The 26,082-nt window shown below is 34.6% G+C and overlaps 1 protein-coding gene across 2 annotated transcripts in view; it reads left to right on the top strand.

Moving 5' to 3' along the window:
• Positions 1-26,082, top strand: part of Prr16 (proline rich 16) — a 275,207-nt gene that overhangs the window by 137,740 nt on the left and 111,385 nt on the right. The window lies entirely within an intron of this gene.

The raw sequence follows: 26,082 nt of genomic DNA, 5'->3' as shown, positions 1-26,082 counted from the left end.
CTGCTTTTGTTTCTTTAGATTCATGGAGCCCCTCTTACAATTCATCTTGCATCCTTATTTTTTGCGTAGCTGAGAAAGTATATATATTTGAACTTATGTATTTAGAGCTCTTTCCCATAACCTTAAGTGCTATACTGAAGGTCCCAGTGTTTACCATTTTGCTGAAACATAGCCATCAACCTCAACTATCTAATTATCATGGACTCATTAAAGTTAACAAGGAGGACTTTCTTCAGAAGGAAAGCGTTCTCCCCAGCTAGTGGGTCCAGAAAATATGTACATAATTACATAAACAAGCCTTATGCCCACAGCAGCCATGGACACTTGTACAGGCATATATATATATATATATATATATATATATATATATATTTGTATATATATTTGTAAATACACACACACACACATATATATATATACATATATATATGTATGTATATATATATATATATATATATATATATATATATATATATATATATATACTTTAGAAAAAGAATCATAGAGGATGGCCAGAAGCCTTTATTCTGGTCATCAAATACCAAACCTATTAAAGGTTGTACCTGATGTATGGCTTTAAACTTGTAAATCTCTGTATGACACCTTCATTTCTCAGACTGAGAATTGACAGTGAGTGTATTTAATACAATAAATTAAATACACTGCTTTATGTAGGTCAGGTGGTTTATACTATGAGGTCACAAATCACATGGTAATTTAAATAATGGGAAATGGGATCACAAATGAAAAATGTTCTTACCCAACTTTCACTTTCAGTAGAGGGATTCATGTGTGTAACTACTTACTTTATCCAAAGCTAAATATGGAGTCAATCAAATACCCATGACTCTCTTTCCAGAAGGTGTTATGCCAATGTTTATGTTTTTATCATCCCTGAGAAGAATTAGATATTTTACAACCTCTCTGACACCTGTAGTTTCTTCATTCTCAAAACTACAGATGACTGGGTTCTATTTGGGCAGAGTTACAGAGACAATATATAAATATTTATTATATTATTAATGATTAGAAAAAAGAAATCAATTTCTCCTTTATGTCATCTTAAATGTTCATCCTTTGTGTTACAGTCTCATAAAGGGACATATTCCCACAGAACAGAGGCTGTAAGCTCATTTACAACTACATCATGAGTATGATAGACAGAATATTATTTTGTTACAAGTGCAAATTCGATGCTTACTTTTCCCTAACTACTATTTCTTTTGCACCTAATATGAACAAAGCTCATTCCAGATGTTATGGATAGAATGAACAGGAAAAGACCTACCCTTCACCCTCATAGTGTTTACAATTAAGGTAGAACACAAGCATGTACTTCCTGCAAATTAGTAATTTTATCACAAATGAATGAATTAAAGGCATTAATAAGTATGTTAGCATTATGTGCAGGTGTGACTTGCAGTAATTAGTACTGCAGCAGGTTCATTGTTCTTTTGCTGCATTGTGTCATTGTTGGGTTTAATATTATGCTCACCCTAGTATCTAATTACCTACAGTGCTTATAAATACAGTGTATTAAATATCAATGGCAACAAGAAAGTAAACACATATGGCATACTCATGTAGTTATGTTTCTTAACATGAAAGATAATCTATGTTTCATTACCCAGTGTGCATACTACAATAAATTGGACTGGTTATGTGAGAAGTGATATTAGGAGATTTTCATTCATAATTTCTATTTTCATAATGGTGCCATATTGTAAATACAGTTACATACTATACATATATCTAACATATATAGCAAATTCATACTCTCTCTCTCTCTCTAATCCATAATCTATGAACTGCAAAGAGGAATCAAGCTGTAATACGTGTATATATGTTATTCAACATGTATACACATCAAAAATTTGCACATAGACCGACTAAGATGAGGCAAGCCCCATCTTAATCCCCTTCCATGTCCCTCCCCTCTCTGTCTCTCAAATTGATGGCTTCTTTGTATTAAACATATATGCAGATGCATAAATATATAAATACAATGCACTGAATCCTTTTAGTGTGGCTTGTGTGTATATTATTTTAGGGCTAGCCTCTTTGTGTTGAGTAGTCAGTAGGGTTATTCCTGGGAGAGGCATTTCCCTCTTGTAGAAATCATTAAATTGCCTATTATTCTTCATCTAGGGAATGGAGTCCATGAGAGTCTTCTCTTCTGTGTAAATACATCTATTGGTATTATCATTGCTAATGCCTTGTTTGGGCAGCAATGTTGTTGCAATGTCATTGGTAAAGTAGATTACTACTCCTCTGACTCTTACAATCTTTCCAACCCATCTTCTTCAGTATTCCCTGAGGTGCAGGATTTGAGCTATAAGTATATCTGTAGAGCTGAGTCCTGCAAGATTCATTGATTTTTATATTACGGCCTGTTGTGGTTTTCTGCAATGGTGTCTCTCTGTTGTAAAAGAAACTTCTTTTATGAGGGGTGAGTGCTACACTTATCTTCAAATTTTTTATGATATTTTTTTCAGTATTGGCAATTGACCAAAAGGCTGTCAACCTGCTCAGCAAGTGTCTTACCATTGAGTTTAACCCATACTGATAGTGTTGAGAGAAATGAGTTATTTAACTGCAATTGAATAATCAAGGAAAATACAAGTTTTAAGGATAAATACTAAATATATTTATTTAGTTTCTTTGTATGAGGAACTTTTGAGAGGTTTTAATGTGCTAATACTAAAAGTAAATCTACAAATAGAGCTAAGGAAAACTTTGATCTGCAACTAAACTCATTAGGAGATTTTCATTCATAATTTCTATTTTCATAATGGTGCCATATTGTAAATACAATTACATACTATACATATATCTAACATATATAGCAAATTCATACTCTCTCTCTCTCTCTCTCTCTCTCTCTATATATATATATATATATATATATATATATAATCTCTTATGTTTATTTACCAATAGTTATATGATTTTCTCACATTTGTACAAATAACTTTCTTCTTAATTTTCTTTATAAAAAAATCTAATCATTTTATTCTCAAGAAAATTGACCAAATGTGATCATATCTATACCCATTTTCTCTCCCAACTCCCTCCATAATTGTCCCAAAACATCTCCTTATTATCTTCCTATCAACTTCTTATTGGTGCAGCTGCATTCTTCTTCTTCTCCTCCTCCTCATTCTCCTCCCTTTTAAAATTGTTCTTCCCCCTCCTCTTCTTCTTTTCCTTCTACTCCTCATCTTCTACAACTTCTTCCTTCTCCTCCTCTTCTTTCTCCTCCTTCTTGTCCCCATCCTCCTCCACCTACTCCACCTCCTCTACTTCCTCTTCTTGTCCAATTAGTGCTTCTCATATAAGAATGTGTGTCAGGCCATTCACTAGAACATAGAAATATACCAGTGGTTCTATCCACACAAAAGGAATGATTTTCTCTCCGTTTCTGTTTTAGTAGCTACCAATAGATTTTCAGAAGTGAAATAGCCTAGATAGCACCTTTTACATCTACAGGAAATTTTATTGGCTTGATTTTGCATAGGTTCTGTGAAAGTAAGCACAGATGCCATAAGTTCATAAGTGTTATAGCCATGATATTTCTAGAAGATAGATTTCCACACATGCCTTATTCTATGATTCTTAAATTCTTTTTGGTATCTCTTCTACAATGATTCATGCTCTGTGGCGGTGAGGAAGATGGGTAGCTAAGAAAGGTGTTCCATTTCAGGATAAGTACCATTTAGGTCTGAGCACTCCGTCTCCTATTCTCAGCACTATTTATAGTTTTTGCATCTGTTCATTGACCACAGTCAATGCTAAAAAACATTTCTGTGACCTAGCTTGGGAGCAGCCCAGGTAAATGGATATAAACATTAATATTTATAAGTCAGTTTGAAAACATGACCATTTAGCAAAATTAAAATGTCAAGTTCAACTGTGGGGGCTAAAATCACTCCAGTCATAGATGTCTCACCGATATCACAGTCCCAGACATGAAATGCCTCCCCATAAAGAGGGCATCAAATTCATTATAATGTGTGATTTTGGTCATTCCACTGTTGTGTCTAGTAGTTCAGTATTATGGTATGCAAAGTCCATCCCCAAATAAGAACACCAATACTTCAAGCAGCTCTGTAATGTAGACTATGACCACATAAAGTATAAATAATGATCATGTCTTTGATGGGATTTGTTACCAGTGTAGAAGGAACATAATCAAGATCAAACTTATTTTATTCTAGCATGAATATGTTCTGTCTTCTATTGTATTCAGAAGTTCTTCTATGTGGTGAAAGATAGTTGTTTTCCAAACAACCCTAGAGTATAAATTAGCAAGGTGGGGAAAATATGAAATTGGTCACTGGTGTGCTGGGAAATGTCTAATAGCTGGATTTTGGAAGAGTGAGAATTGGAAAGAAGAGCCCTGTTTTATAATATTTGCCATTTTTAAGGTAAAATACTTTATACATTGCTAATTTTAAGCAATTGACTTGTGTTGTCCAATGTGAATTTAAAGGAGATGCCTAAGGCTGCAATACCAGCACTATAATAAATTTTAACATAGGTGCATCTTCAGCAGCATAAAGAAGAAGAATTAAGAAATAGTGAGTTATATTGTCTAAAGAGAAGGAGGTAGAATGCTTACGATCACTAAACCATCTTGGGCTGGACATTACTGGTCACAGTTTTTCATGCCTGTATTCCCAGAAATCAAGGAGGGCGAGATACAGGAGACTGTTGAATTTGAGGTCAGTCTGGGTAACATGGTTAGTTCCATACCAACATGGGCTACAGTGTAAGAGTGAGCCCCAGTCCCTCAAAACTAAATGAAAGAGATAAGGTTTTAATATACCTATTAACAATTTTAGTATGATTATGTTTATAGACTTTATTTTTTAATAATGGCTATAATATAAATAATGGATTACCAAATTGAAAAAGTTAAACCAATAGTTCCTGAGACCTAATATAAGGATTTTTCTGTACATGACTCAATTGGAGTCAAACAAACAATTTATGTCATGTAGGTAAGAAACAATGAGAGGAACATTTAATTCAATTTCAGTGCAGTGAACCTACACTCTGAATAGTGTTAGTCTATGCTCTAAGGTAATGGAACTTTAGTGGTATGGGATTTTCTACAAAGGTTCAACTGGAATTCATGCTAATTTACATTTTCCTCCAGACTTGTGGTTTATGACACTCAGAGCAGCCTGTGTGATTCATTCTTAGCATAAAGATCAAGAGTCATTTTGCTTCAGGGATGAATGAAGATAGCAGAATACGCTTCTGATGATTACTGTCATTTCCATGGCTTCTGCCTGCACAGGATTTATGACTTAGCTAGCTTCTTGTGTTTACTACAGTTCTTACTAAGATAGGCAACTAATATTAAGCATAAAGTGAACATGATAACCTTTGCTTGTAGTCATTTAGAAAGCAGTTTAAAATGAAAGCACATTTTGTAATTTGAAATGTAATATATTGAAAATATAAAATATTTCTTGGCTGCCAAATTGAAAGTATTTTACATAATAAATGAGATAAAAAAATAAGTAATATTTTTATTCATATTTCACAATGTATTTATAAATATTTATTTTGTTATGAGTTAAAATGATAGTTATTATTTGCTTATTGATTCTTTTTTAGAAGACACTGTATGATAGTTTAAGTAATATAATCTGTGTAACTTTATGAGCCAAGATGCTGTCAGCCTACTTTGTTTGTGATATCACTCTTATTATTGCATCATACTTATTGGTAGAGATTGTCCTGAGAAACTCTGAATGTAGGTCTTGATATTCTAGTATAAAGGAAAGAATTAAATCATCCAAATTCAGGCCAATCTACATTTCTACTGAGTTTTACACTTGAGTAACTTCATTCTTTTTTTTAGTGTGTCACTTTGCATTGTGTGGGTATCGTATGTGCCTACTTCTATGCATGTAGGTTGAATCAAGTGCCAGGTTAACGAGCTGAGAGCCAATTTACATAGTTCTTTAACAAAGTCTATTTTTAATGATGTTGCTTGTTTTCTTAACTTATATCCTATATATAGATATAGATAGAATGTAGTAATTGTGATATTATACTTTGGAGTAATGTAAGCTTGCTATTTTCCAGTATTTACTACTTTCTTCTAATATTTTTATAGCACAAAAATGGGGGGTGGATGGAATGTAACTTAAAATTGAAGAGGCTAAGTGCCTGATGGTAAGTGAATCCAGATTATCAAACATAAGTCAAATTGATAGTAAGTGCCTTTGATATGTGTTGAGAATTTTTTCTACATTTCTACGATGTACATATATCCTCTATGAATCTTTCTACTTCGTATTTCCTTAGTTAGACACTAACTCTTAACTGAGTGACATTACACAGAACAAGTCTGTAATCCTCAGTGTTACCCCCCCAACAAACAATGCTCCCAAATAAAAAAATAACAAGAGAAAGATATGACATTATTACAGCCTAGAATATCCATGCATGCAAAAGTGTCAACCTCCTCCTCCCTCTCTCTCATTGTTTTAGATAGAATGGTGGAGTAGCAAGAAGATATTTAGTGAAAGCTGAGTAAATACCAGTAAAGAATAGGCATTAACTTATTATATCATATTGACTTGATAATTTTTATAAATGAATCATTACTATTATAAGATGTGAAAAGCAAAAGAAATAGGCTGAGAGTTTTATTCTCTATTCTCAATAATTCAATAAATACTAAAACATGTTATAGACTCAAATAATTATTTGAAGTCAAAGCTATGTAAGCAATGATATAGAAATATTAGTATGAAATATTGTTTAAATGTACACAAGACTGCACAAATAGTATATGATCCCAGAACACTTATGCAAATAAGTATTAGAAAATAACATCATAACAGCAAAATGACAGGAATTAATATATATTCTTTATTAAATCTCAACATTAGTATTCTAAATTCATCCTTAAAAGGGAATATATTAACATATTGGAGTTGAAATTCATCTTTCTGCTTGCCCCAAGGAACCTTACCATCAAGGACAGATATGACTTTAGGGTAAAGCAATGGAAAAAGACATTCCTAGCAAATGCAACAATAAAAGAAATGCATATTTATTTTTTTCTAATATCTGATAAAATAGAATTAAACCAAAACAAGTTCGAGGATATTTGGAAGGACATTTCAAACACAAAAGGAAAAAAATTCAGCAATGGAATGCTACAATTCTAAATATTTGTGGAGTAAGCACAGGGACACCTAGTTTATAAAACAAACAATATTAAATCTAAAAATCAGATTGACCTCAACGGAGTGCTAGAGTGGCTGTTAAATATTCCACTCTCACCACAACAGACATGTCATGCATACAAACCCTAAATAAAGTAATTCTTGAGCTAAGTGACATCATAAATGCAATGGAACTAATAGATATCTAAAAAAAAAAAAAAAAAAAAAAAAAAAAAAAAAACATTTAATCCAGTCAGTAAAGACTATCCAAACATGAATCGTTAGTAGAGGCATGATCCGGGAGAAATGGTCATTAGTCAATTGAAGTGACCAGAACCAGCTGAAAGGCCAGGAGACATTCTCTGCCATGACTCTCTCAATGAAGATGACTCTCTCATCAGCTAAGATGGGAAACCAAAGACGCATTGCAAAGCCAGCTATGCAAATGCTCCATCACTGTCCATTGTCCCTTGAGTCCTATTTATTTATACTTTCTCCAAACATTACTTGTCCTCCCACAGGTCTTGCCTCAACAAAACATTATATGAATCTGTATCACATGACACAACCAGAAACTGCTACTTCAAAACCCAATAAAGGGTCTCATACCTGGGAGAGACTAATTCTCCTTCATCCAGCAGTCAGTAGTTACCCATGGTCCTTTATTGAGAGTGAACCCTATAAAACATTTCTCTTTCATGTTATTGAGTCCATGTATATTGCCATAGTTCCAGTCTTGTTTATGTAGCCATAAGAATGTAAACTTTCTCATGGTAACACCATTCTCCAGGAAAGAGATTAATTATGATCAAAGCCTATCAAAACAAGGATAATTGCTGTGGTTATAAATAGCGATATCTGAAGTCCAGTGTAATTATATGTGGCTACAAATAAGCTTTACAAATGATACATTTCATTTGACTAGTTTACATATGCCCCATCAAAGCAGCTTCTGGCTAATTTTAAAATAACTTCTTTATTTTTGAGTTTATATTAAACACATATATGCATTTAAGTAGCTAGTGATTGACCTATTATCATATATCATTGGTGTTTCATGATAAATCTCTCTACATAAAACTTTTTAGGAATTAATTTTATTCAACCTACATTTATTATGAGATTACTATCTATTTATAGTCCCTGTTTCTGAAACTTTCAAGGAGAAAATGCATACAAATGCTCATGGTAAAATATTTGAGGTTAGTTAATAGTTTAATCATTTTGTTCAGCAAAGCTTTTGACTAAAAAAAATGCTTACCTTTATCTTTGAAGTAGCCAAATTATTTTTTAGGACCTAGATTGTTTGACTGGAGACTGTATGAAGTATTTTATGTATGTCAAAATATCTTCATAAAGCCATTAAATAAAGCTTTATCACTCTCCTTTGCTAAGTCTTTAGTGAGATTCTGTTACTGTTTTAATCACAGAGCTGTAAATGCAAACTCAACTGGTCCACATTTACTTAGCTCTTTGATGAAGAAAAACAATCAATAGTCCTCTCCCTGGGATACAATATCAGAGCCATTATAAATAAATACCTGAGTAATCAGACTAAAGCTAAAGTAACATTAAAGTTTCTTATAAAAACCTTCATTGCAGGTTGAGCAATGGATCTCCTGAGCCACTGAGTGAGCTCACAGAGGCTGTGAAAGCTGATGGTTCAGATTATTCCAACTTGGTGTTCAGTGACTTCATCTTGTTGGTACTGTAAACCCTTCCATAGTGGGAGTAATTACACCATGAAAATTGGTAAATGACACAGTGAGAGATTTTGTTCCCTGGGGAGCTAGTTGCTGAACACTTAACACAATAGCACTGTTAGAGACTAAATATTGGCTCCCAGGGTTGCTTATTCAGATCTACCAAGTGAATGCTGTGAGATTCATTCTTTGAATTTGGAGCTGAGCAAGTATCTTATCCACAAAGCTTATTCATAGAAGAGGGAAAACAGCAAGAACTTAATTGGAGCTCTTTTGAAACTGTACAGAATGATTTCTTATGAGAAGTGAGAGTAAAAAGATAAGATGTGACTTTGAAGCAAGCGTTAATAATGAGAATTACTTTTCTGAAATCATTGTCTCTACTGTTACTTTGTGTTCTTTTGCCCACTGAATTTAATTATTGAGAACTGGATATTATTAAGGGTATGAGTTTTTCTTTCACATGGGAAGGAAATTAACTTTCCATTGGACAGCCTTTTTCTATTGCTGAGTATGTCTTGTGTATAATGATACTTGGTGATATTTCTAGAAAACTTTGCTGCTTTCACATATTATCTAAAATTAGATATTGATATGTTTAATTCCAATATTCTGTCTGTGGCTTCAGCACCAGGATTTACTTGTGCATAGTTTGCCTGTAATTATATATAATTTCACAATGGTAAGCACATTGTTCTGAGAAGTCCTTGGTAACAGATAAGCATCTCTCCAACAAGATACATGAGTGTGTTTGTGTTCATGTTTGTGAGTGTATGTTACATATCAATTCAAACATGTAATTATGTTAATAGAATTTGAGTGTTTCTGTAGCTTTGTAAGAATTTCCCATGAGTTGGCAAAGATATTCATCATGATGTCCCCCACTGAGCCAATGAATGTACAGTTAATGATAGAAGTTGAAAAGGAAACAAGCAGGAAACATATTTGTATCCTGAATCCTCAGAAAAGAATGGTAATATTTAAATGAATATAATGAATAAATGAATTCTAAAGGCCATATTCATTCCAGTATGAAAATTTAATTAATATTTTTTCTAACAGTTTTTAGAGTTATATTAGTTTAGTAAAAAGTCTTTCATGAGTCACAAGACACCAAAGTGTTAATTATACACCTTCCCTGTGTGTGTGTGTGTGTGTGTGTGTGTGCATGCGCACACGTGCATGTACACACACACACACACACACACACACACACACACACACACTGAGAGAGAAAGAGAACATATTCACTGATTTCAGAAAGTCTAAATCTGTAAATGAGCCAGAGTGATTCCAGGACTTGAGGCAACAATTTTTCAAAACCAGTGGCTATTTGATTTTATTGTCTTCGTATATTAAATTTTATTATCCAGTAGGTTATTTTTAATAATACTTTGTAGATATTAGTCTAGGTTTTCTTAGTTCTTTGAAAGTTCTGTCATTTGTCTTTATATCTGATGGATAAATGGCAGTATTAAAATGTCCTGGTAGTAAATGTTATTTGACAGAATAGTAGCCCTTCCCATAAAATAGTGATCTAAACTTTGTAGGACTATTTTCATTTTCACCTTCTGGGTTGTGGATTCTAATGTTTCTTACAGACATGGAGAAGAAACTGAGTTCCCTTATATTTTTATATTCAAACATCAGTTTGTCTGGTACAATAATTTCCTCTGGTCCTTGTGGCTAACTTCCAAACAAGAAGTTTCATACGGGATAAAATACTTATTTGGGTTCATAATTCTAGGTGCTCCAGTTGATCATCATATAGAAAACATGACAACTGGAATGAGCTTGGTGCCAGGCAACAAGAGGCTTCTTTACATCCCAGAGAACCAAAAGAAGAAATGGGATATGATGCTCATACAGGCTATGAATTTAAAAATAAAAGTCCACTAGAGAAAAATTGATCAAAGTTCACATCAAAAGCTGTGGGCCAACTCTTCAAACACATCAGCTTATGGGAACAATTTACATCAAAATGAAATGAGAGATCTGTATCATATCTCCTTACCATGTGGCTCAGGGACCAAAGATATGCTGATTCAATCAATGCTCCTACATGCCAACACTGCCTGTTTTCAGTGGACTATGAAAAAATAATATGAATTGAGAGTATGATGAAATATCATCAATATTTGTAAATAATTACTGCAAAAATCTCTAACAGAGATGCGGGTGGGAGGAGTCCTCACAAAACTCAGCCCTAAGTGAGGAACATTGGCAGTTAATATCTTCTGGAAAGGGAAACTCAATACTTCAAGGAAGTAGCCATTGATATGCTGATTCAGTCAATGCTCCTACATGCCAACCAACACTGCCTGTTTTCAGTGGACTATGAAAAAATGATATGAATTGAGAGTATGATGTGTCAGAAAATGCTTGAGGAGTGTTAAAAAGAATGAAGAGTTGCTATGATGAAAATGCATCGTATGTATGAAATTCTCAAATAAGTATATATAATTTAATATTTTAAATACATATATTTAAAAGTAACAAATGAGTTGACATTCATAGGCCAAATGAGACAATTTTAATGGAGGGAAGGATGGTTTTGCTTGATGTTTGAGAATGTACCACTGGTATGGATAACTTGATCCTTATTGGTTGGGACTAGTTCTTACTGTGTAACATAGGAGTCCTCAAACACATAGTGCTCTTGTCTTTGCCTTCCAAGTATAGGATTACAGATGGGTAGAGCCATACCTCACTCACTTTCTTTTTAAGATGACACATATCATAGAAGAAAATGCTTTGCATTCTGGATGTTGAGCTGACTCTTTGACATCTGAAAAGAAATCCATGCTCTCCAAGCTGAGCCTCGGGGTTTCTTTCTGCACATGGGAGGCCTCTGGATGCTCTGGATGCTCTGCTTGTCTTGGCTTGCTTACTTGTATTTAGTGGAATCTCAGATACAGACGACTGTTTCATTACTAAACTAGCTTAAGGACAGTATACCTTTGTCATTTTTTACATAAAAAGCATTTATTAAACATATAAATGTTCTATCTCTTATCTCCAAACAAAATTATTACTGTTATTCTTACATTTAAAATTGTTTCTTACGAACAGTTCATGTTGTTATTAACACATTTCAAATAAAGTAATATCACTAGAAAGGCATTCATTTAATGATTTCTTTTTATTTTTTTTTACAGATATCTCTGCAAAAAAAAAAAAAAAAAAAAAAAAAAAAACCCACTTTGTGCCCTTTCTGTTACATTTTCTTAATAAAGAAGCTGCATTTGAATAACTTCACATATTACACACTTAAGATGTTCAAAGATTTTACATTGTCAAGCAAGTGAATATATTTTGTAGGCTTTGTATTTTTAACATATTTAATTGAGAATGCTTTAAGCACATAGAATTTCTCAGAAAATATAACAGGCACATGGTACCATTGATCTACATTTAACTATGTTCTTGTTTTGCACATTTGCCTAGGGACTTTCCTTTCCCAATTAAGCCATGCAAATTAAGCTAAGCTCTGCATCTCCTGGATTTCAGCCGGATCCCCCTCATCTCTTTCAATTGCTTCTCATCCTTCCCATTGCTTTGAACTCTACCATAAAGATTTTATGAAAACACGCTTGCTTTTGGAATTTACATAACCACCATAATGTCTAAATTTATTTGAAATTATGGTGTTGTTTTCATTGATTGAAAAAGGATTGGAAATTCTTTTCCATTTATAATATGACCTTCCCCAATGCCACCCAAGCATGTTTTTAAGTAATTTTTCTTTGTATCGCTGTCTAAAAGAATCCTCAAAAGTCTTTGTACACCATATGCATTCCCGTAGTCAGTTATCTCCACATTTGGAGGAATCATCAATTTTAAAGTTGTCCAAAACAACACACTGTCCAAATTGTGTGTATATCTGGACATTGGATACCTCTCTCATCTTTTCTTCATAGCTTTCTCTTTCATCTTCTGTGTTGGTAAATTTAGGATTTGTTTTCTTTTTTGGGACTTACATCTTAACGCTGCTGCTATTATTCCCTCTTTCTTTCTTTCTTTCTTTCTTTCTTTCTTTCTTTCTTTCTTTCTTTCTTTCTTCCTTCCTTCCTTCCTTCCTCCCTCCCTCCCTCCCTCCCTCCCTCCCCCTGCCTCTCTCTTTCTCTCTCTTTCTCTCTCTCTCTCTCTCTCTCTCTCTCTCTCTCTCTCTCTCTCTCTCTCTCTCTCTCTTCTTCATAGCATCTGATATCCTTGGGTCACAATTTCAGAACATTGTTTTCATTGCCGTAAGTCTTTTGTTATTTGATGTTGCCCTGGGAAAATCCTTCACTAACATCACTATTCTGTCTCATACTCTTTTGCTTTCTGCTTTGATGCTTGCCCTTGAAGTGCATCATGTTTCTTGGCATCATGTTTGTTGGTGTCAACCATTCTCTGACAAACTCTGTTGAAATAAAATTCACAATATAAAGGGCAAAGTGCAGGTGCTTCCTTCTTTTTGAAAAATTTACCCCTTGAATGCATTTTCATCTCATAACAGTGAAGTTAACTTTACAAAACATAGTATATACCATGATACTATGAGTCTGTCCAGTGTCTGTAATTTGTGCTAACTTTAAACCTAAGGAAGACAGTAGGCTTTGAAATTTGTGCTAAAGATTGCCATATAGTGTCCCTTCTAGGTGCAGTGTGAAGCCAAGTGGCCATACCTATCTGAAAAGTTATTCACCATGGAGAACATAATATTGCAGTTGAGGTTCTATGTGCTCCAACCATTGATTTCAAACATATTTCAATGTCTTATAGTGAGTTTTTATTATAAATTTAATTTATTGAAGCATATTGAAGTGGTGCTGAAAAGATGATTTATCAGTCAAGGGAACTGGATTTTCTTTCAGAGGACTGAACTGTTAGCACTCAAATGAAGTCTCAGAACTATTTGTAACTCCATTTGCAGGGGAGATTCTGATGCCCTCTTCTGGAGCCTCTACACACTGCACACTTGGCACACAGATAATACAAGTAAACACATGTAAACACACATACATACACACATACAGAGAGAGAGAGAGAGAGAGAGAGAGAGAGAGAGAGAGAGAGATCAAAACACCAAAATATGGAAAATTCTGCTATGTCCATAGATTGACCGTTGAAAGCACACATGTACATCTGAATCTTCCCTACTGTGGTGCAGACCCAGGTAGAGAGACAGAGGTGCTAAGCAATGGTCAGGACTTTGTAGCTAGTCCTTGTTAAGTGACATCTATGCTCAAAGCTTGATTTACATGATTGTTTTCTTTGAAATCTAAATATATTTTTTAGACAGGACATAAATAATGAAGGTATTTTAAATCGTCGTATTAGGCTAAAATGATCTTTACTTACTCTTTATGTATATTGTACTTTACTCCCAGACTAAGCTCTGAAAGTGCTAAGGGCAGCCATTTCTGAAATCTCTGCCTTTTCTTCTGTGGTTATAGTGATTATATCCAGCCCCCTTTTTATGTCTGTAATTAAATTTCAGATCGTGTCTATTCTCCATTCTATGGCTGGTATTTTATTTGTTAGTTTGGAAATAGTGGCATTCTTAGATCTCAGTCCTATTCTTTGACTCCTCAATCTCTTTTCCTTTCCTCTGGCCTTTTATATGGTATTAATATTTCTCGAGCATAAACCCCTTCAGGACCTTTTTTTGCCTTTTCTTCCAAGCTGAACTCTTCAGGCACCCAGTGCACTCTTTTCTTCATTCTTTTTCTTTTCCACTTGTTAGAGTTGTGGCGATCTAGTCATCTTCCCATTTATTTTTCTTTTTACTTGTTAGGTGAATAACTCTCCTGGGAACTTACAGGAGCTACAGGCATGGCTTTTACTTAGCATGTCCCTGTCGTATGTAAGACTGTCTTCAAAGTGAACCCAGCATGAAAATAACCTTGCTTTATACATCCTCACATTTCTGTATCTTAGAAGCCTGTGAGGAGGTTGTGTAGCAGGTGGCAGAGGGGTCCTTTGTAAATCAGGATAATGTGGCTTTCCTGGTCTTTCTTCTACACATGCAGGGCATATGACGGGCTGTGGGTCTATGTAGGCCCATATTTTTTTACATTGATTGGTTTCTGCATTCTAGCCTTTCATCTGCCACTCCTTGCAAGTCTGCTCATCCATAGCTTATATTTCATTGTTCATATAGAACATTTTTCAAAATAAATGCTCAGGTTTCTGTTTTCTCACTAATGTCATTCTGAGAAGTATCTATACTGAACTAAGAGCCACTTTTCCTGATGCGGCAGATACTGCTGATAAAAATTACACATGGCCTTAGGTCAGTGTTTCTATTTTGGTCAAGCTTCAAAAATGGCATATGTAGCTTGATCATACTAGCCTCTTTCATCCTGGGAATACTTTTCATCCTGCTCATCATATTAAAGCTTGTGTATAACAACATCAACAAAATACATGGCTTGCACCTGAAAATGGACCCCCAGACAAAATTATTAAATTAACAAGCTGGCAAACCAAGGATGGGTAAGATTCTGCACAGAGCCTTACCAATCTAAGACATAAGTCCATTACTTTTGATAATGCATATTCCATAACAGGTAAGGAAGGCATTCTTGTCATAATGACCTAAGACAAGCTTAGTCTCATTTATGAAATAAAAAAAGGGGGAGAGGCAAAGAGCTTTTGGGGCTTCTTGGCAAGAATCTGACATGGGATAAGAATAGGCTGCTTGGCAGTAATATGACATTGGCCAAGGACAATGAAGTGGGCTTGAGGCAGGAATCTGACATTCGGCTAGAACAAAGAAGTAATTTCAGGCAGGAATCTAAATCTTAGTCTAGAACAAAGAAGTATCCTTCAGACAAGAAAATGGCTAGGGCTAGAACAGGGAAGTGGGCTCATTTGGTCATCCTGACAAGCCCTTAGAAATAGTGATCATGGAGTATGGGAGTCATCACAGGACTTTGTTTATTATCTTGCTTGTCCTTTGACTATTTGTGTTTATTGTCTTACTTGTTCCTTCCCTATTTGCATCTATTGTATTGGTAGTTCCTCAAACTAGAACTGACCTTAATATTTGCATGTAATTAAAATGGTATAAAAGAAAAAAGAGAAGGGGAAATAGGGGGCTTCTGGGGGGATGGGGAAAGGGGATGATATCTGAAATGTAAATAAATAGAATACCCAATTAAAAAGTAAAAAAAAAAGTTTCAAATTTGCGATATCCAATAGTAACTTTTTAAATATTTTTATGTTTGCTATTTAATGCCTGTGTTGTTTGTTATTTTGTTTCTAAGAAAGAAAATTGTAGTGTTCTCCATCATCTATTTCCTAATATTTTTTTTAACATGTCACAATCTCTTAGAAGTGGAAGTCTTACATGCATGTCATTGGAAGGCTGGAGAGGTTAAAACCTTACAAGTTAAAAACAAAAGTAATGTCCTTGCCAGTCCTCTTGAGGGCATACTTCCTACCATGACTCCTAGCTCTGGTGACCTAGGGAACTATCTTTTATCATGGGCCTGAGGGATTCTAGTCTTCACCTTGCTCTATTTAGTAAAATTTGTTTATTGGCTATCTCTTGTGCTAAAGCACTGGAAGTTGAGGAAACATGGCGGAGGATGAAAAGCTTTGATTAGAAAATCAGGCATTCTGGCTTTTCACTGTTAAAGTTGACGTCTCTCCTCAAACTCTCCTGCCTCTGATGTACATATACCCACCGATGCCATGGAGTTCCTTCTGCACATGCTGTTGAGAGCTGCATTTATTATTCTCTTGCTTTTGACAAGTGAATCTGAGCTGTCTCTCGGCATCTTTGCATTCTGTGTTAAGCAATTCTTTCAAATGGTTATAATGAAGAGTCTCTCACTAATTTGCTTTTATATTCTGTTTGTTCCAAACTACTGAGATAGGTAGGAAGCTAATTTTTGTTTACTAATGGTAAATATTTAAGTCAAGTTAGTTTGCTTTCGCAAATTAATCATTTTTTCAATTTTATTATTTATCATATTATTATTTATTGAATGATCAAAATTCATTATGTTCAGTGGCACATACTCAGTGGTATGTAAGGGAGAAAGCTGTGACAAGATTTACACTACTTCTCAACTGTCATAAGTCACTCATGCTACAAGACTGGAAAATAATGGCTGCTGGGTTCATTGTCTTGCATACAAGGAACTCTCGGGAGATAAGCCAAATGTGGTAGCCCACTTGTAATGCAAGCCTTGGAAAGCAGACACAGAAGGTCACCAGAGCAAGCTGGCTTGTAATATAATGTGTGATTGAGAGACCCTGTGTCAGTGACTAATGTGGAGGAGTAGCTGAGGATGATTCCAAAATCAACCTCAGACCTTCACATGCATGCACACACACACATGCAGTAAATACAAATCCACACATGTTTACAACACAGGTGCTCATGAAAAAAGTCAGGAAAAGATATCAACTGACATACTGACAAATGACAGACACTGTATTAATTCACTGTTTGGGGAGGACTGGGGGTGATGGGGTGTGCTGATTTTGAATGTTGACTTTTAAATTTTATTCAAGTGTTCTTTTTAAACGTTCCAGAAGAGGATAATTCTGTGGTTACTTCCCATCATGAGTCTTGTCCATTAAGCCATAGGTGCCACAATGGGAACCCCCCTTGATTAACTCCCAACATGTGACTTAATTTCATCTGTCCAATCATTTCTCAGTGTGCAGTTATTTGAAAACTTATATTTCAAAATAAGCCTTTCTATCTAATCTTAACCATTTCCAAAAGGATGTGAAAAGGACCACCTCTCATGGTTTCACTGCCTGGCCTAGCATTCTTCTCATCCATCACTTTCTGCCAGTATGGTCCCATACCTACTGCTTCTGTTTGTCAGTTATGCATCCTGAAGTATTAGGAATTGCTTTGTCAATTTGTATTAAATCCTTATATAGAACTTTAAAGAGATATTGAGTGAATTTTTAATTAACTGGAGCCTTCTAGAAAAATGCAAATGAGTAGATTTTAGCAGTAACCTGTGCTGTTAATCACATTACATAACTCTTGTTTCTCTCACCACTAAGAACCATGTAGCTAACAACCCATATATTACATTTTTTGAAATTTAAATATATATTTCCCATTGACTATTTCACAACATGGAATATTTTTATAATTTTTATCTCAGCAATGATCTTAAATGCCATTCCTGTCAATTTTCTTCAAAATTATACCTTGATTTTTTAATAAAGCCAGTCTTGTTTAAAAAATAGAACAATATTCTTGTATGTTATGTTAAAAACACAATCATGTGTTAACTTATTTAAAAAATAAATACTTTGGAAAACTACCACAAGTTATTTAAATTGTTGGGCACAGAGGGACTTTGACTTTTATAAATAACTGAAACTGTGATTACAAAAGGAATCACTGGCAGAGATGTTGAAGGTAAAGTATAAAACTGAGGGCTGTCAAGTCAAGAGCATGACATTGCTTAACATGCACCACAGGAATACTGAGCTGACACAGTTTCAGTGGGATGGTAGCACTCTATATTTTACAATGTGGAAAGTATAAGGTGGAATTACAAATCAGAAACATTTTAGAGTTTTTGTACATTAACTGTGTTAACATTTAAAAAGGGTTACAAAACATAATTTACATTTCTCTTCTTTTATTACCTTATGGAGATTGTATGCATTTATAATTATTTCCAACACAGTTTTGTGAAAGCAAAACAAGCATAGGTTTTACTATAAAAACTATGCTCTCAGAAAAAAAAATGTCACATGTTGAAGCCTTTCAGGGATTTAGCAACAGAGTATTGGTCATAAAAGATTAATTTTCAAAACCCTTTAGCAGATTTAAATGGCTCTTGGCTCTCTGTGATGAAGACTTTCATTGTTTCTCAAATTATGTTTAATTTATTTTTATAAACTATATCTGGAGTCCTCTGACAGTTTAGACAGATGCCCAGAAAGCCCACTTTATGAGAGCTCACATTCTAAATTTCCTCTTTCTCTTTCATCTCATATATTCTGGTTCATTAAATTCAACATGAAGTTATATTTTAAAATGAAACTCCCAATTCTCTATTATGAATGCTAGAACTGAGGTGCAGGAAGGACTGTCACAATTCTTGCAAGTCCTTATTAGTCAAGGGTAATGTCCCCACGTGCCTCCACATGAAGCACAATCCCATTATAACTGAGCATAAGCAGGTCAAGTTGAGAAAGACATGCTAAAGATGAGCCTTAGAGCTTCTCAAATGTTTTCACTCATGCAAAAAAAAAAAAAAAAAAAAAAAAAAAAAAAAAAAAAAAAAAGCAACAAACCTTTCCCACTTGCATCATTTTTCATTATTTTCATTGGGTTTTTGCTTATCACATTTTTAATAACACCCTAAATAGATGCTTTCTTTTCCTTCATGTTCTGCTAATCCTAGATGCTCACATCAGCTGTGCAGATGCACACATACTTAGTGTCATCCTGTTACCTCTGGCAAAGGCAAAACTCTTTGGAGTTGTCTGATGATCCCTGGTCACTTCTGAGTGTTGTTGTCTGCATTTCTCTATCTTTTGTCTTAATGGTTCTTCATTTGTTTTTACTTTTTGTTCCATTTTATTAACTAAACATTTTCAAATATTCATATGTACACCCTCCCTATCCCAGTTACACTCTACAACATTAGGTTTTACTTCTGGAACTCTAGTTGTCTTGTCTTTCTCTCCCTCTCCTCTCTCTCCTTCTCTCCCTGTTGTTCTCCCTCTCCCATCCCCTACCCCTCCCTATCCCTCTTTCTCTCCTTTTCCATCCCTCACCTCCTCTCTCTCTGTCTCTCTGTCTCTCTCTGTCTCTGTGTGTGTGTGTTTGTGTGTGTGTGTGTGTGTGTGCACGCGTGCACGCGCTTATAGATATATATGCTTCAGGGTAATCTTTCAGTCTTTCCTTTACATGTACTGAAGTCTAGATGACCCAGATATTCTTCTCCTGCATCTTTTCTTATGTTTAAAATGAATAAACCTGGAAAGTAGCACTATAAAATGACCTTATTTTATCATTACACAACCGTTGAAAATCTTAATTCTAGCCATGCCCCAACGTTCCAGCATCAAGTTGAATAACACTGCTATTAATATCAACAATACTAAAAATAGTATTTGAAATTTTGGCTAATTCTATTATTTCTGCCATGTAATTATGTACTTGAGAAATCAAAACTATGATATTTTATTACCTTGAGAAGAAATTTAATATTCTACAAATAGAGTCTAAGAAAATCAAACACATACTTGTACAATTTAGTATTTTTTCTTTATAATAGCCACTAAACATTTGTCTCACTAGAATATTCAAAATAATATCATCATATAGTAATTTTAATGTAATTCAAGCTATTATTCTTTTGCATCTATATATTCATCTATCAATTCATGTATTTATCTGCCTATGCACTTACTTACATATTTATGGGTGTACGTATAGAGGACAGAGCACTTCTAGGAGTCAGTTTCTGGGAACTGAATTTGTGTCATCAGACTTGGGGCATGTGCCTTGCTTTAGTTACTGTTCTGTTGTTCTCATGACACACCATGACCAAGGCAACTCTCATAAAAGAAAGCATTTAATTGGGCTCTTGCTCACAGTTATACCATGGTGGTAGCTTGAAAGCAGACAGGAAGGCAGGGTGTTGCAGCAGCAAAAGGGAGTTCGAGTTCGCATCCTGATCAATAGGCAGAAGGTGGGGTGGGGGGTTGAGGGGTGGGGGAAGGGAGTGAGAGAGAGACTGGGCCTGGAGTGGGCTTTTGAAACCTCAAATCTTAATACTGACAGACCTCTCCAACAGGATTGCCCCTCCTAGTCATTCAAACCACCATTCACTTTTACCTGTAGAACCATTTTACCCTTTTATAAACATTATCTTAATCATAAATGTATTAATGTTGTAAAAATCATGCAGAGTTACTTTAATATTTCATTTCAATATCTCTCTTGCAGATTCATTGCTGAATGTATTATATGTTTTAAAGGTGTATATGTAACTTCTATTCTCTATGTATAAGAAAAAAAAACAAAAAATTGTGAGAGATTACAAAGATCAGAAGCATGATTTTACAGCCCAAATTTATTTTTCTGAAATTTATAGATGTATTCAGAACTGAAAAGAAAAAAAATGAAGCTATTTTGTGAACACCATACTTTGTTGCAGTATTTTGTTCTGTTTCATTTATTTTTAACACTTATGTATTTAGTATATATTCCTTGTTCCCTCTCTAAAACATGAGATTTATTTTTAAGATAGTAGACTTTCACAAGAAAAAAATGAAGGCTAATTAAGCAATTAATTACTATATCACACAATGGTATATATGAGGGAGGAAAACACGTGAGTTCTAGTGCTGTGTAGAGTGACTGAATGTGCTCAGGAGGATTGTTTGTAAGGGCAAATAATATGGGGTCTAATTAGTAAAAGACACCAGGAAGAGAACAGTTGATAGTTTTGGAGCAATGAAAATCAATTTGCTTTAACCATGAGGCCCCTGGTAAATTAACCAGACTCCAGTAATTGACCTCATACCAGCAATATATTGGCACTGCACATTAGTTTCTATATATTATTATTATTAGCAATTTTTAAAGAAAACACAAAGTGTAGGAGGAGATAGAAATGGAGTTGAAAGGAGTTAGTGGGAGAAGTGGGGAGTGGATATGATTAAAATACATTGTATGAAGCATGATATGGCAGTGCATGCCTTTAATACTAGGACTCTGAAAACCACAGCAGCTGAATCTCTTGCAAGTTTGAGGCTACCCTGGTCTATTCAATGAGTTCCAGACAAGCTGAGATTATATCACGAGACCCTGTTTCAAATATACACTATTGAATGGATTCCATTATCTATACAATGTGTGGTATCAAATATAAGAAATAAGGAAAAGGATAAGCACTATGTAATATCATTATATTACTATGAGATTTGTGGTGTTTTACAGTGGGAAAGAGACACACTCTGTTGCTCTGGACAATGATGTCATAGCTCAGTGGAAATACTCTGTGACCAATTGGTACCTAACTAACAATAGGATGGTTATGGAATACATGTTAGTCTAGAAATCTGAAGATAGCTCTGTATATTCCAAGGCTAGTCTATTTTGAGCCACTTCAGCATCGTTTTCATGCTTGCAACTGAGGTATTTCAGAGACCATGAGAGAGAGAGGCTCAAATAATTCTTGCCTTTTAAATGTCTTACAGATCCTTTCACATAAATAAATGTAAAAGCTAGACCAAATTGTGGAAGAAATTAAATGTTTCCATTTGCTACATTTTTTTCTAAGACCAATTTAGTGTAATTTGACCATTCACACTATAATTACTGGGTTTGCTCATGCATAAGAATTCCCATGCCCTTTCTCAAACGCGCTGTCATCTAACAGCAAAATATAAAGTTGTGATGAAGAACTATTTACTTTAATCCCTACAGTAGATCATTTGGGCAAATAGAAATAGATCATGTGAGTTCCGCCTATAAATGGAAGGCAGATTAGCTCTCTGTAGTGGTGATGGAGTACACTCAAGGCTGCTTCCTTCTTGCTTCTTTCTCAGGCTTACATTCCATCCAACAGAAGATGAACCAAGTGCTGTGTCAGTTAGTGTTTGAGCTCAGTAGTAAGAGTATCTGGGCTGGTAGCATATGACTATTCTTATTCTTACCTAGATTCTTTTAGTAATATTTCCTTTGGCTCTTACTCATTTTTTCTTTTGGATTTTACTATAGACAGTAACAGCTTAAGGTAGCTGTTTTTATAGGACAATCGTAAGTTTTTCAGAATCAATAAATTTTTGTAAAAGTCTCAATTAGAAATAAACTGTCTTTTCCTTTATGAAATTTGTAGTGCAAATTTTTGTGGCTGAGAACTGTTGATAAGTGACCCCAGAGGAAGATTCATACAAATTAAAAATTTAAGATAATTAGAAGATGCACCTAACCCTCAAGAGATTTGAGGCCCCAGGGAGTGGGGAGGTCCAGTGGGGTGGGGGTGGGGAGGTGGGGACATCCTCTTGGAGACAGGGAGGAGGTATGGGATGAGGAACAGCCAGAGGGCAGACCAGGAGGGAGATAACAATTGGAATGTAAATAAAAGATTAAAAATAATTAAAAAGATAATTAACCTCAATGCTTCATGACTTTAATTAACTAAGATGAGTAGTATTCAGAAAAAGTCTGGATATGTTCAGAGCTATATTTAGTGACAACCACATGTTTCAGTTCTCTCAGTGTTTTGGGAGTTGGACTGGAACTATCTTTATTAGAAGCTTTGGGACAAGTCTATGCTTCAATGACCAGGGAGAGAGTTCCCCATGTCTGATCAATGTCTTCTCTTCCCTTCCTGTTCCATATCTGTTTTTTCTGAGCCATATGGGATTAGTGGGTCTGATAAACTAAAAAATGAGACATAAACCCTGAAATCAAGATAAGATAGAATAAGTCTGGGTCTCTTTTCCATTTCTTTGCTAAGTAAATTTTTATTTAATATCTCAGTTTAAAGTCACTGCACTGTGCCAGGCACAACAGGAAGTTAGCCTGAAGACAGCACATGAAAATGTAGAGGAGCAGGGGTTGGGGGGGCCTGGATAGGTGGTTTGTGGAGGGGAAACTGGGAAAAGGGGATAACGTTTTAAATGTAAATAAATAAAATATCCAATTAGAAAAAAAAAAGTAGTTCCAGTATAAAAGATGAGCATTTGAAGGGATTGGGCTTGATGTGTGGGAAAGAAATTCCAAAATTTTGTGTTTTGGGTTTATCTATTTTTACTTCTGTGGCTTCCATTAAGGCCTTATTTTGAACTTAGTATTTAACAGCTGTGTGAGTAATATACACAGGATATCTTTTGTTTTATTGATGTATTTTACCTGGTGATATATTTTATAAAGATGATTTCTTTCTATTACTTTGAGCATATTCATCATCTGTATACACACATTCCTTGACTCTATCCCTTATTCTCCCACTCCTCCCTAATTATCTTATATAATTCATATACACACATATTTATGTATCTTTACACAGCAAAATATTAATAAAAGAATTAAAGGACACATTTGTCTTTGTGGATCTGACTTATTTTGTTTAATGTAATGGTGTCCTCTGACATATATTTTTAGCGAAGGACATGATTGTTCTTCAGTATAACTAAATAAGAATCTATTTTGAATATGCAGTTAATGGTTATAACCATTATCTATTGGAGGGCATTAAGGGTGGCACCATATCCTGACTGTTACAAAGAGCTCCATGGTAAGCATGGGTATGTTATATCTCTGTGACTTGTTGACTCAGAGTCCTGCAGAAACACAAGAAGTCATATACCTGCAGCATCTGGGAGTTTTAGTTTTTAACTCCATACTGATTTACATAGTGACTAGACCAGTTTTTGTTCCCTCAAGGAGTTTATGAAAGTTCCTTTTGTCCACAACCTCACCAGCACCTCTTGCATGTTTATTTAATGATAACTATTCTGATTTTAGTGAAATACAATCTCAATCTATTTTTAATTTGCATCTGGTTTCCTTGTCTAGTTCCTGGTTTCAATGGAAATGCTTTAAGGCTTTCCCCTAGTTGTATAGTATTGGCTATAGGCTTCTCATTTGTAGCTTTACTGTTTGAGTGATGTACTTATGTTCCTAGTTTCTTCAGAGCTTCTATGACTAAAGATACCATACTTTGTTGTGTGACTTTTTGCCATCTGTTGAGATTATCAAGAGGCCTGGAATCTATTAACATGATGCATTATATCTTCATTTCTAGCTTAATTTTGATATGTCTTAATTTTCTCTAAGTATATCACTTACTTCTTACAATTTATTGGACCATAGATTTTCCATATGTACCCTAATGATCCTTTGAAACTAGCTGTGGTATGTCTACCTATTCCCAATGTTATTAATTTGAGTCTTCTCTCATTGTCTTGTAGTTATTCTAACTAAATTTTCCGTCTTGATTTTTTTTTTTTTTTTGAGCCACTTTCTGGCTTCATTGAGCCTACATATTATTCCTTTGTATCTATTTTATTAACTTCTTCCCTGACCATTTTGTCTACATATTACTATTGTTTCTCTAATACATTGAAGTATATTGTGTGATTATTTTTAGATTTATTTAAAAATATAGAATTTCTAGTTATAAATTTTTCTCTCAATTTTTATTATATCCTATAGCTTCTTGCATGTTGTTTTTATTTTTCATTCAAGTCTACTATTTTTCCTATTTTAAGTAACCCATTCATCATCCAGTAGTTTGTGATTCAATCTCCTTGATATGAGTATTTTTATGTAGGTTTTGCTGTCAGTGTTTACTGCTATCCTTTGCAGAGCTTTAAACTTGGCCTGTGTCAGACAATAAAAGAATGAAGAAAGGAGAGACACACATAGCAACTAGCTGGGAATGGGTATACTGTGTGCTCTGATGGAGACTCATTAACATCCTGACACTCAGGCTATTTATTATATAACACTGAGCAAAGAGGTGAACTTGAATATTGCTGTGCTAGGAGGCAGGTTTATTGCATATAGTTGAAGTAGAAGGAAGCCAGTTAGCTAATCTCTGTAGGAGATCTCAGTAGGAAGCAGTTTCTGATTGCGGTCATCAGAAGGTAGAGACTGTAGTTGATATTTCCTGTGTGCTAGTATTACCTGGAGAGCAATCCTTCTTAACATCGATTCTCACACTAGAGAGAGGCCTTGTCATTTATCTATTTGTTGGTTGGTTGGTTTGGAATTTTCAACAATAACTGCTCTGAGTAGAGTGAAATAGAATCTCAGTATAGTTTAGAGTTCATTTCCATAATGACAAAAGATGCACAGTATTTGTGTGTGTGTGTTTATTATCTGCTTGTGCTTCTTTGAAAGGTATCTTTTCTGATCATTTTCTACTTTTGGTTGGAATACTTGATTTTATTATTTTTTTCTTTTTGTATTGTATCTGTCTATTCTCGATTAGCTGAATAACTGGTCATATAACTTTCATTATATACACTGGCTCTTCACTGTGTTGAGTGGTATTACTACTTATGGCTACCCAGAAGTTTTGTAAAGTGGATGTAATCCCATGCCGATTATTAATTCAATTTCCTGAGCTGTTAGTCTCTTACCAAGAAGTCATTGCTTGTGCAAATACCTGATGTGTTTCTCCTATGTGTACAGCCACTATGAGTATCTGGCCATGTTAAACTCTTTAATCTGAGTT

The sequence above is a fragment of the Arvicanthis niloticus genome, chromosome 14 (assembly GCF_011762505.2).
Source record: "Arvicanthis niloticus isolate mArvNil1 chromosome 14, mArvNil1.pat.X, whole genome shotgun sequence".
In the NCBI taxonomy this organism is placed as follows: domain Eukaryota; kingdom Metazoa; phylum Chordata; class Mammalia; order Rodentia; family Muridae; genus Arvicanthis; species Arvicanthis niloticus.
This window is presented reverse-complemented; position numbering and strand designations above follow the sequence as displayed.